Source organism: Piliocolobus tephrosceles, chromosome 2 (assembly GCF_002776525.5).
Source record: "Piliocolobus tephrosceles isolate RC106 chromosome 2, ASM277652v3, whole genome shotgun sequence".
NCBI classification, from domain to species: domain Eukaryota; kingdom Metazoa; phylum Chordata; class Mammalia; order Primates; family Cercopithecidae; genus Piliocolobus; species Piliocolobus tephrosceles.
Window position 1 is genome coordinate 191,531,187 of NC_045435.1, and position 8,485 is coordinate 191,539,671.

Consider the following 8,485-nt stretch of genomic DNA (forward strand, 5'->3'; position numbering starts at 1 on the left):
TCCCAAATGCGCTGAAGATGGTAAACTATCCCAAATGCGCTGCAGATGGTAAACTATCCCAAATGCGCTGCAGATGGTAAACTATCCCAAATGCAGTACAGAAAGTAAACTATCCCAAATGCGCTGCAGATAGTAAACTATCCCAAATGCGCTGCAGATAGTAAACTATCCCAAATGCGCTACAGATAGTAAACTATCCCAAATGCGCTGCAGATAGTAAACTATCCCAAATGCACTGAAGTTAGTAAACTATCCCAAATGCGCTGCAGAACGTAAACTATCCCAAATGCACTGAAGATGGTAAACTATCCCAAATGTGGTACAGAAAGTAAACTATCCCCAGTGTGCTGCGGGTAGTAAACTATCCTAAATACAGAGGCAAGAAGGAAAGAAACACCAAGCTAGAAACAGGTCACGAACTTCGCCACATATTTGTTAAGCTGGTTCCACCCTGACCCTGAATTTCCAGCCCGGGCCAGTCAACCACACACCCTGGACAGACAGTCGTTAACAATGAACCCCCTTCCCTTAGCTCCACTTGGAGCATGTGTCTCAGCTTCTGCTCACTTCTGCTTCTTGGCTTCATCTCACAGATCCTCTCCCTTGATACACATCCTTCACTCCTGTTTCAACCTTCCCAGTTTGACATGGCAAAGATAAATATAAATGATAAAACTCAGTGGTAACACAGTTCTATGCGGTGGGACATGATACATTTAAATGGAGCTAGCTGGGCACGGCGGCTCACACCCGTAATTCCAGCCCTTTGGGAGGCCGAGGCAGAAGGACTGCTTGAGCCCAGGGGTTTGAGACAAGCCTCGTCAACAAAGTGAGACCCCATCTCTACAAAAAATAAAAACATTAGCCAGCCATGGTGGCATGAACCTGTAGTTCCAGCTACTCGGGAGGCTGAGGCAGGAGGATGGCTTAAGCCCAGAAGCTTGAGGCTGCAGTGAGCCATGATCATGCCACTGCACTCCAGCCTAGGTGACAGAGTGAGATCCTGTCTCCAAAAATAAATAAATAAATAAATGGTACTGGAGATCCTACAAATTGGTTGCATCTTTCTGGAGAATAGCCTGGCAAGGCAATAGCAAGAGCTGAGACCTCACCACGATCGAATCATTCTACCTGCAGATACGGAAGCACACCCTGAATAAATAAACCCAAAGGGCTAAAGGAGCTATGGATACAAAAATAATCATACTGGTGTTATTAATGGTAATGAATTAGAAATACTTCAGATCTTCAACCTGAGGCAAATTGGAAAGCAAATTATGATGCACTCACATAATGAATACAGTATTATAATTAAAACAGGCCAGGCACAGTGGCTCATGCCTGTAATCCCAGCACTTTGGGAGGCTGAGGTGGGAGGATCACCTGAGATCAGGAGTTCAAGACCAGCCTGGCCAACATGGTGAAACCCCATCTCTACTAAAAATACAAAAATTAGCCAGACATGGTGGCAGCCACCTGTAATCCCAGCTACTTGGGAGGCTGAGGCAGAAGAATCGCTTGAACCGGGGAGGCGGAGGTTGTAGTGAACCAAGATTGCACCACTGCACTCCAGCCTGGGTGGCAGAGCAAGACTGCGTCTCAGAAACAAACAAACAACCTCACAAACATGAAGACTATATTCACACAGCAATTTCTGAATATGAAATGATATTAAAGAAAAAAACGTAGCTGGAAAGTATTTACACTGGTTATACAACATGAAAACTTGAGAAGCGTCAAAAAGGAACAGAAGGCTGGGTGTGGTGGCTCACGCCTGTAATCCCAGCACTTTGGGAGGCTAAGGTGGGCAGATCATGAGGTCAGGAGTTCGAGACCAGCCTGGCTAACATAGTGAAACCCTGTTTCTACTAAAAATACAAAAATTAGCCGAACCTGGTGGCAGGGACCTGTAATCCCAGCTACTTGGGAAGCTGAGACAGAAGAATCGCTTGAACCTGGCATGTGAAGTTTGCAGTGAGCCAAGATCGCGCCACTGCACTCCAGCCTGGGTGACAGAGTGAGACTCCGTCAAATAATAATGGAAAAAAAGGAACAGAAACAGAGACATTTACTCTGTAAGGGGTTTTCCTCTGGAAAAGTTGTGTCCACTCATAAGAAATGTGTTTACTAAATAAAATCAAAAGGTAAGGAGGCCAAGGTGTTCTGCTCCTTCTAGTTGTTCACATGCTGGCATGGGTGAAGGACTTGATTCCTTTTCCTTTCTGAGTTTCTGTCCTGTGGATATTCTCACATCAAGGAGAAGACGGGAGGAGACTTTCTAAGGTCTCTCACCTTGGTGGCAGTGCCCTCTGCTCTGCTGCCCAACAGGCTGGTCTGCAGAAAACCCTTGGCTTCCTTTTACTTCTCCTAATTCATTTTTCAAAAATCAACCAAAGCACTGTCAGAAACCTGGAGAAGGCAGGCAGCAATTTGTAGTTGAGACGGCACAAACCAGGGGTCAGAGGACCATGGTTCCAGGCCTGGCTCTATCACCACCTTGCTGGCAGCCTTGGGCAGGTCACTTCCAGACTTCGAGCATGTCTGGCCCTCAGTTTCTCCATCTGTAATGTGGCAATATAGGGCCAGTTGATTTCTAAAGTTCTTGAAATTCTGACTTTGTATGGCTCTATCTTTTTTGTTCCAGGACTAGGGAAAGAGCCCTGGAATGGAATTCTTATCACTCTGAGGCTAAGAATCAGTTCCACCATCCAAAGTCTGTGAGACAGGGCAGTGCTGCAGTCTGCGAGGCCAGAGGCCAGTGCTGCAGTCCATGGGGCCAGGGCAGTGCTGCAGTCCACGGGGCCAGAGGCCAGTGCTGCAGTGCGCGGGGCCAGGGCAGTGCTGCAGTCTGCGGGGCCAGGGCAGTGCTGAAGTCTGCAAGGCCAGAGGGCAGTGCTGCAGTCTGCGGGGCCAGGGCAGTGCTGAAGTCTCCCAGGCCAGGGCAGTGCTGCAGTCCATGAGGTCAGAGTCCGCTCTGACCCAGGCCAGGGCAGTGCTGCAGTCCGCAGGGCCAGAGGGTAGTGCTGAAGTCCGTGAGGCTGGGGCGGTGCTGAGGACGGTGCTGAGGGAGGTGCTGAGGGCGGTGCTGCAGCCGCTTTACAGGTGAAAGGGATCCTCAAGGGCTGAATAGAGGAAGAAAAAGAAACATTCTGGCCGGGTGCGGTGGCTGACACCTGTAATCCCAGCACTTTGGGAGGCTGAGGCGGGCAGATCACCTGAGGTCGGGAGTTCGAGACCAGCCTGACCAACATGAAGAAACCCCGTCTCTACTAAACATACAAAATTAGCCAGGTGTGGTGGCGCAGGCCTGTAATCCCAGCTACTCAGGAGGCTGAGGCAAGAGAATTGCTTGAACCTGGGAGGCGGAGGTTGCAGTGAGCCGAGATTGTGCCATTGCACTCCAGCCTGGGCGACAAGAGTGAAACTCGGTCTCAAAAAAAAAAAGGAAAAAGAAACATTCTGCGTATTTTGTGCCCTCATTATCAAAAAATAAAATAACAGTTCAATGTTTCTTGAAAGGGTTAAGAGCCGGAACTTTCCGGTAGAAAGCAGATCTCCTTTGGAAGAGGACTGCTGAGACTCTTGCTTGACTTCGAGTTTCCCGAGCGAGACACTCCGAAGAGCTCTGAATCAGACACAGAGGCTACAGGGATCAGGCTCCTGTGTCAGAACAGTTCATCTCCATCACAGCTGAGCAGGGAACCGTGCAGGCTGAACAGAAGAATCGCCACAGAGGCTTCGGCCAACTGTAAAAAGAACATTTCAAGCAAGTCAGAAATTCTCCCAGGTGTCTTGTAATCAAGAAGAAAAAGAGAGGCAAGAGAAAAATAGAAACTGTCAGAAAGAGTGGCTGGCGATGGTACGCAGAACGGGTTCTTACTGACATTTCAGCCCTTCAATCTAATGAGCTCATCTCTCTTTGTTCAGTAAAAAGTGGATGATTAGGGAAGGACAAAGAGCCTGGAAGAGAGGAATGATTTTGTCTGCTTTTGGCAGAGACAGTGAATGGTCTCTTGGCTGCTCCAGTGGCCAGGCTATTATAAAAAAGTAGGTAAAGATTTTCTCATGAAGAATGATTGAATAGGACTATGGTGGGGCAGGGGTCTCCTGTCTATAGCAAAGATCTTATGGGGACAATGACCACAGCATCTTTTATGTGGACCTGTATGAGTAACACATCATTCCAAAACATAGTGACTTACAACAACAGTCATTTATTTAGATCTCAGTTCTGTGGGCTGGCTGGGTAGGTCTTCTGGTCTGGGCCAGCTTGGCTGAGTTCTGCTGGGCTCTCATGCACCTGTGGTCAGCTGGCAGGTCGGTTGGCAGCTGAATGATTGAGGATGGCCCCATTCATGTCTGGCCGCTAGCAGGCTGTTAGCAAGAGTTATGGGCTGGCCGGTTACATGTCTCTCATCAGCCAGCAGAGGCTAGCACAGGTTTGTTCATGCAGCAGCAGATTCCCAAGAGCAGCAAGGGAGGAAGCTTCAAAGCCCCTTGAGGCCTAGGCTGGGAACCTGTACACTGTCACTTCTAATGCACTCTGTTGATCAAGGAAGGCACGGGCCAAGTGGGTGATCAGCTATCCCGGTTTTCCCAGAACTGAGGGGTTTCCCAAGATGCAAGAGTTTCAATACAAAAACCGATAAAGCTCTGGACAAACCAGGATGGTTGGTCACTCTAGTGCCTCAGATTCCCCAAGGAGTGGGGAACTAACAAACCTCCCAAGAAGGTATATAAATGGCCACTAGTGCACGAAAGTCTCAACATCACTAATTGTTAGGGAAATGCAAATCAAAATCTCACTCACTAGGATAGCTATTATAAACAACAACAGGCCAGGCACAGTGGCTCATGCCTGTAATCCCAGCACTTGGGGAGGCCGAGGCAGGCGGATCATGAGGTCAGGAGCTCGAAACTAGCCTGGTCAACATGGTGAAATCCTGTCTCTACTAAAAATACAAAAATTAGCCGGGCGTGGTGGCGGGCACCTGTAATCCCAGCTACTTGGGAGGCTGAAGCAGGAAAATGCTTGAACCCAGGAGGTGGAGGTTGCAGTGAGATCATGCCACTGCACTCCACCCTGGGCGGCAGAGCGAGAACTCTGTCTCAGAAAAAAATAAAGCTAAAATAAAAAATAAACAACAACAAGCAGAAAATAAGTGTTGGCAGGGAAGTGGAAAACTTGGAATGCTTATTGGTGGGAAATGTGATGCGGTGCAGCCGCTGTGGAAAATGGTATGGTGAATCCTCAAAAGATTCCACATAGAATTACCATGTGATCCAGCAGTTCGAGTTCTGGATGTGTACCCCAGGGACTGAAGGCAGGGACCCAGGTATTTGACATACACATTCCCAGCAACATTATTCACTATCGCCAAAAGGTGGACGCAATTGACGTGTCCATCGACAGATAAGTGGTTAAACAAAAGATGGTGTATACAAACAGCGAATATTCAACCTTGAAAGAAATTCTAATACATGTTACAACATAGATGGACCTTGAAGATACTATGCTAAGTGAAATAGGCCAGACACCAAAGGACAAATATTGTATTTTTCCATTTTTATAAGGTACCTCATATAAAGAGTAGTTAAATTCCTGGAGACAGGAATTAGAATAGTGGTTGCCAGGGGCAGAGGGGAGGGGGAAGTGGAGAGGCTGTTTAATGTGTGCAGACTTTCAGTTTCACAAGATGAGAAAGTTCTGGAGACGGATGGTGGTGACGATAGCACAACAATGTGAACGTACTAAATACCACGAAACGGTACATGCTAAAATGGTTGAGATGGTAAATGTTATGGTACGTATATCTTATCACAATTTTTAAAAAGGGAGTGGGGAAATAGGCTCCCCTATTGATGAGATGAGCTGAAATTGTTGTGGCTATTTTTGCCATCTGCCACAGGGGCAAACAGGAATTTAATGAAATAAAGCCAAGCTGTTGCCGTGGCACGCAGAATCTGAGTAAGTGTGCTCAGAGCCGGCAGGTGGCATCCAGATAGTGACGATTTTGATACGTTTTCCTTTGGGAGCCACTCATTATTACTGGCTCTTAAGCCATTACTGGAGAGCTTACGATGATTCAGTCAGATGGGAAAAAGAGGAATTAAAGAAGGACCATGGACCGGGTGTGGTGGCTCACGCCTGTAATCCCAGCCCTTTGGGAGGCTGAGGAGGGCGGATCACGAGGTCAGGAGTTCCAGACCAGCCTGGCCAACATGGGGAAACCTCGTCTCTACTAAAAATACAAAAATTAGCCAGGCGTGGTAGCGTGTGCCTATAATCCCAGCTACTCGGGAGGCTGAGGCAGGAGAATTGCTTGAACCGGGGAGGCAGAGGTTGCTGTGAGCTGAAATCACACCACTGCACTGCAGCCTGGGCGACAGAGCAGAACTCCATCTCAAGAAAAAAAAAAAAAGAGGACCATGTTGATGAGTGAATGAGGTGGTGAGGATGTGTGATAAGACTTTGGAACTGGCTGGAAAAATAGAACGAAAACAACTCAGAGTCCTAAAGAAATTACTGAAATGAACAGAGGAACCCGTGCCCCCTTTCCCTGACTTCCCTACACCCCGGCACAGGGCTGGGCTTGGAGCAGATGCCAATAAATAACAGGCCTGAGAGGCAGTGACAGAGCCTGGCTCACAGCGACCTGGCTCCGTGCTGCCTCTGCCTCCAGGCCCTCCCTGTTTGCTGTTCATGGGATTCTGTGTTTATGGCAAATCTGAGTGTGCTTGAATGTCTAATTCAACGACAGGAGGAGCAGACGGCTGGGAGGAGTGAGGAGTCATCGGAAAGTGTGGATAGCAAGGCTGGGGTAAAGGCAGAGAGCTACTGAAGGAAACCATGAAGCAGATGACCATGGAAAAGCACCAGCCTCCCAGAATGTTGCAGCTGCAAAGGGCTCAGAGAACACGTCATCCCCTCCTCCCACTAGGACGGTGAGGAGAACGAGCCAGGAAGCTTCAGGGACTCGCTTATGGCCACCCAGGAAGCAGGAAGTGCAGAGCTGCTACTTGGGACATAGTTTTCTCACTTCTGAGTTGATGCTCTGTCCTCTACATCCAATGACTTCCTTTTTTTTTTTTTTTTGAGATGGAGTCTCGCTCTGTCGCTCAGGCTGGAGTGCCGTGGTGTGATCTCAGCCCACTGCAACCTCCACCTCCCAGGTTGAAGCAATTCTCCCGCCTCAGCCTCCTGAGTAGCTGGGACTACAGCCGTGCGCCACCACGCCCGGCTAATTTTTGTGTTTTTAGTACAGACGGGATTTCCCCATGTTGGCCAGGCTGGTCTCAAACTCCTGACCTCAGGTGATCCACCTGCCTCGGCCTCCCAAAGTGCTGGGATTACAGGCATTAGCCACCACGCCCGGCCTACATCCAGTGACTTCTGATTCTCTATTGCATCTTCTCCACACTAGTCAGTGGAAGAGGGGGTGGTAAGGTCCCACCCAAACATGTCTCCTTTCCCCCAGATCTGATGCCACAGGTGAAACCATGCCCTCTGGTACACAGGAGCAAGGCTTCCAGCTCTCCTCGCCCTAGAAAGTCTAGCACAGCGGCTGTACCTGTCCTCTCATCAACTACTTAATTAAGGGGTTCCATTGTATTTCCCAGTCAATTTTCCCACTCAGCTCCCCAGGAGAAGTTATTTTTAAGTGTTACTGGAATTACAGTACTAACCAAGTCTTTCTTCTCGGATCAGTGATTAAGACTTAACCTGCTCTGGGTGCGTTACTTAACACTTCGAGGTCGTAGGTGGGCATAGCGCATCTCGGGGAAGCTGAGGTGCCTGGGACTGAGTAGGACTGGAAGCCATAACGCTCCCCATTTCACTGGAGAGAAAAACTTCTTGGAAGAGCCCCAGTTGGGAAGCATTTGGCAAGTTGATTTATTGATCCAATTGCGTTTTCCAGCTGGATAGGCTTCAATAACTGGGAAAAGCTAGTAATGAGCCCACAGCATTTGGCACCATTCAGGACTCATTGTGCAGCTCTAGGAATCCCAGGATGGGGATCTGTACACCTTGATGAAGGGCCTGCTATGAGTAAGCTACTGGGAGACCAAGCTGACGGGATGAGGGCTCAGGAGACGCGAAGTGCTTGGTGTCTAATACCCAAGGAGCAAGCATAGAGCCAAAAGCAAACAGAATCTGGAAATGCCAGCCTGACCCCCAGTACTCTCCCCCTGCCATGCCTACCTGTCGGGGCAGTGCCAGAGAAGCCTCTCAGAAGGTTGGGTCAGGCCAAGGCAGGAGGGACAAGCCAAGAAGCTAGGAGCTAAGGCAGTGGGCCGGCGGGTAGAGAGGCGCAGAGAGGGGGAAGCCCACGGGGGCCAAGCATAAAGTGAGGTGGGACACTGTATGAGTTAGGATACAGGCTCAGCTACGTGGCACAGAGACCCAGAGTAACTGTGGTTTTAAAAAGAGAGATGTAGGCCGGTTGCGGTGGCTCACACTGTAATCCCAGTACTTTGTTTGGGA

General features: G+C 48.9%; 1 long non-coding RNA gene across 3 annotated transcripts in view; it reads left to right on the forward strand.

Moving 5' to 3' along the window:
• LOC111544320 overlaps positions 1 to 4,883 on the forward strand; it is a 50,618-nt gene extending 45,735 nt beyond the window's left edge. For all 3 annotated transcript variants that reach the window (XR_002732112.2, XR_002732114.2, XR_002732113.2), the window contains one exon: positions 3,520 to 4,883. This is a non-coding gene — a long non-coding RNA (uncharacterized LOC111544320). The remainder of the gene's footprint in view (positions 1 to 3,519) is intronic.
• The last annotated feature ends 3,602 nt before the right edge of the window (positions 4,884 to 8,485 follow it).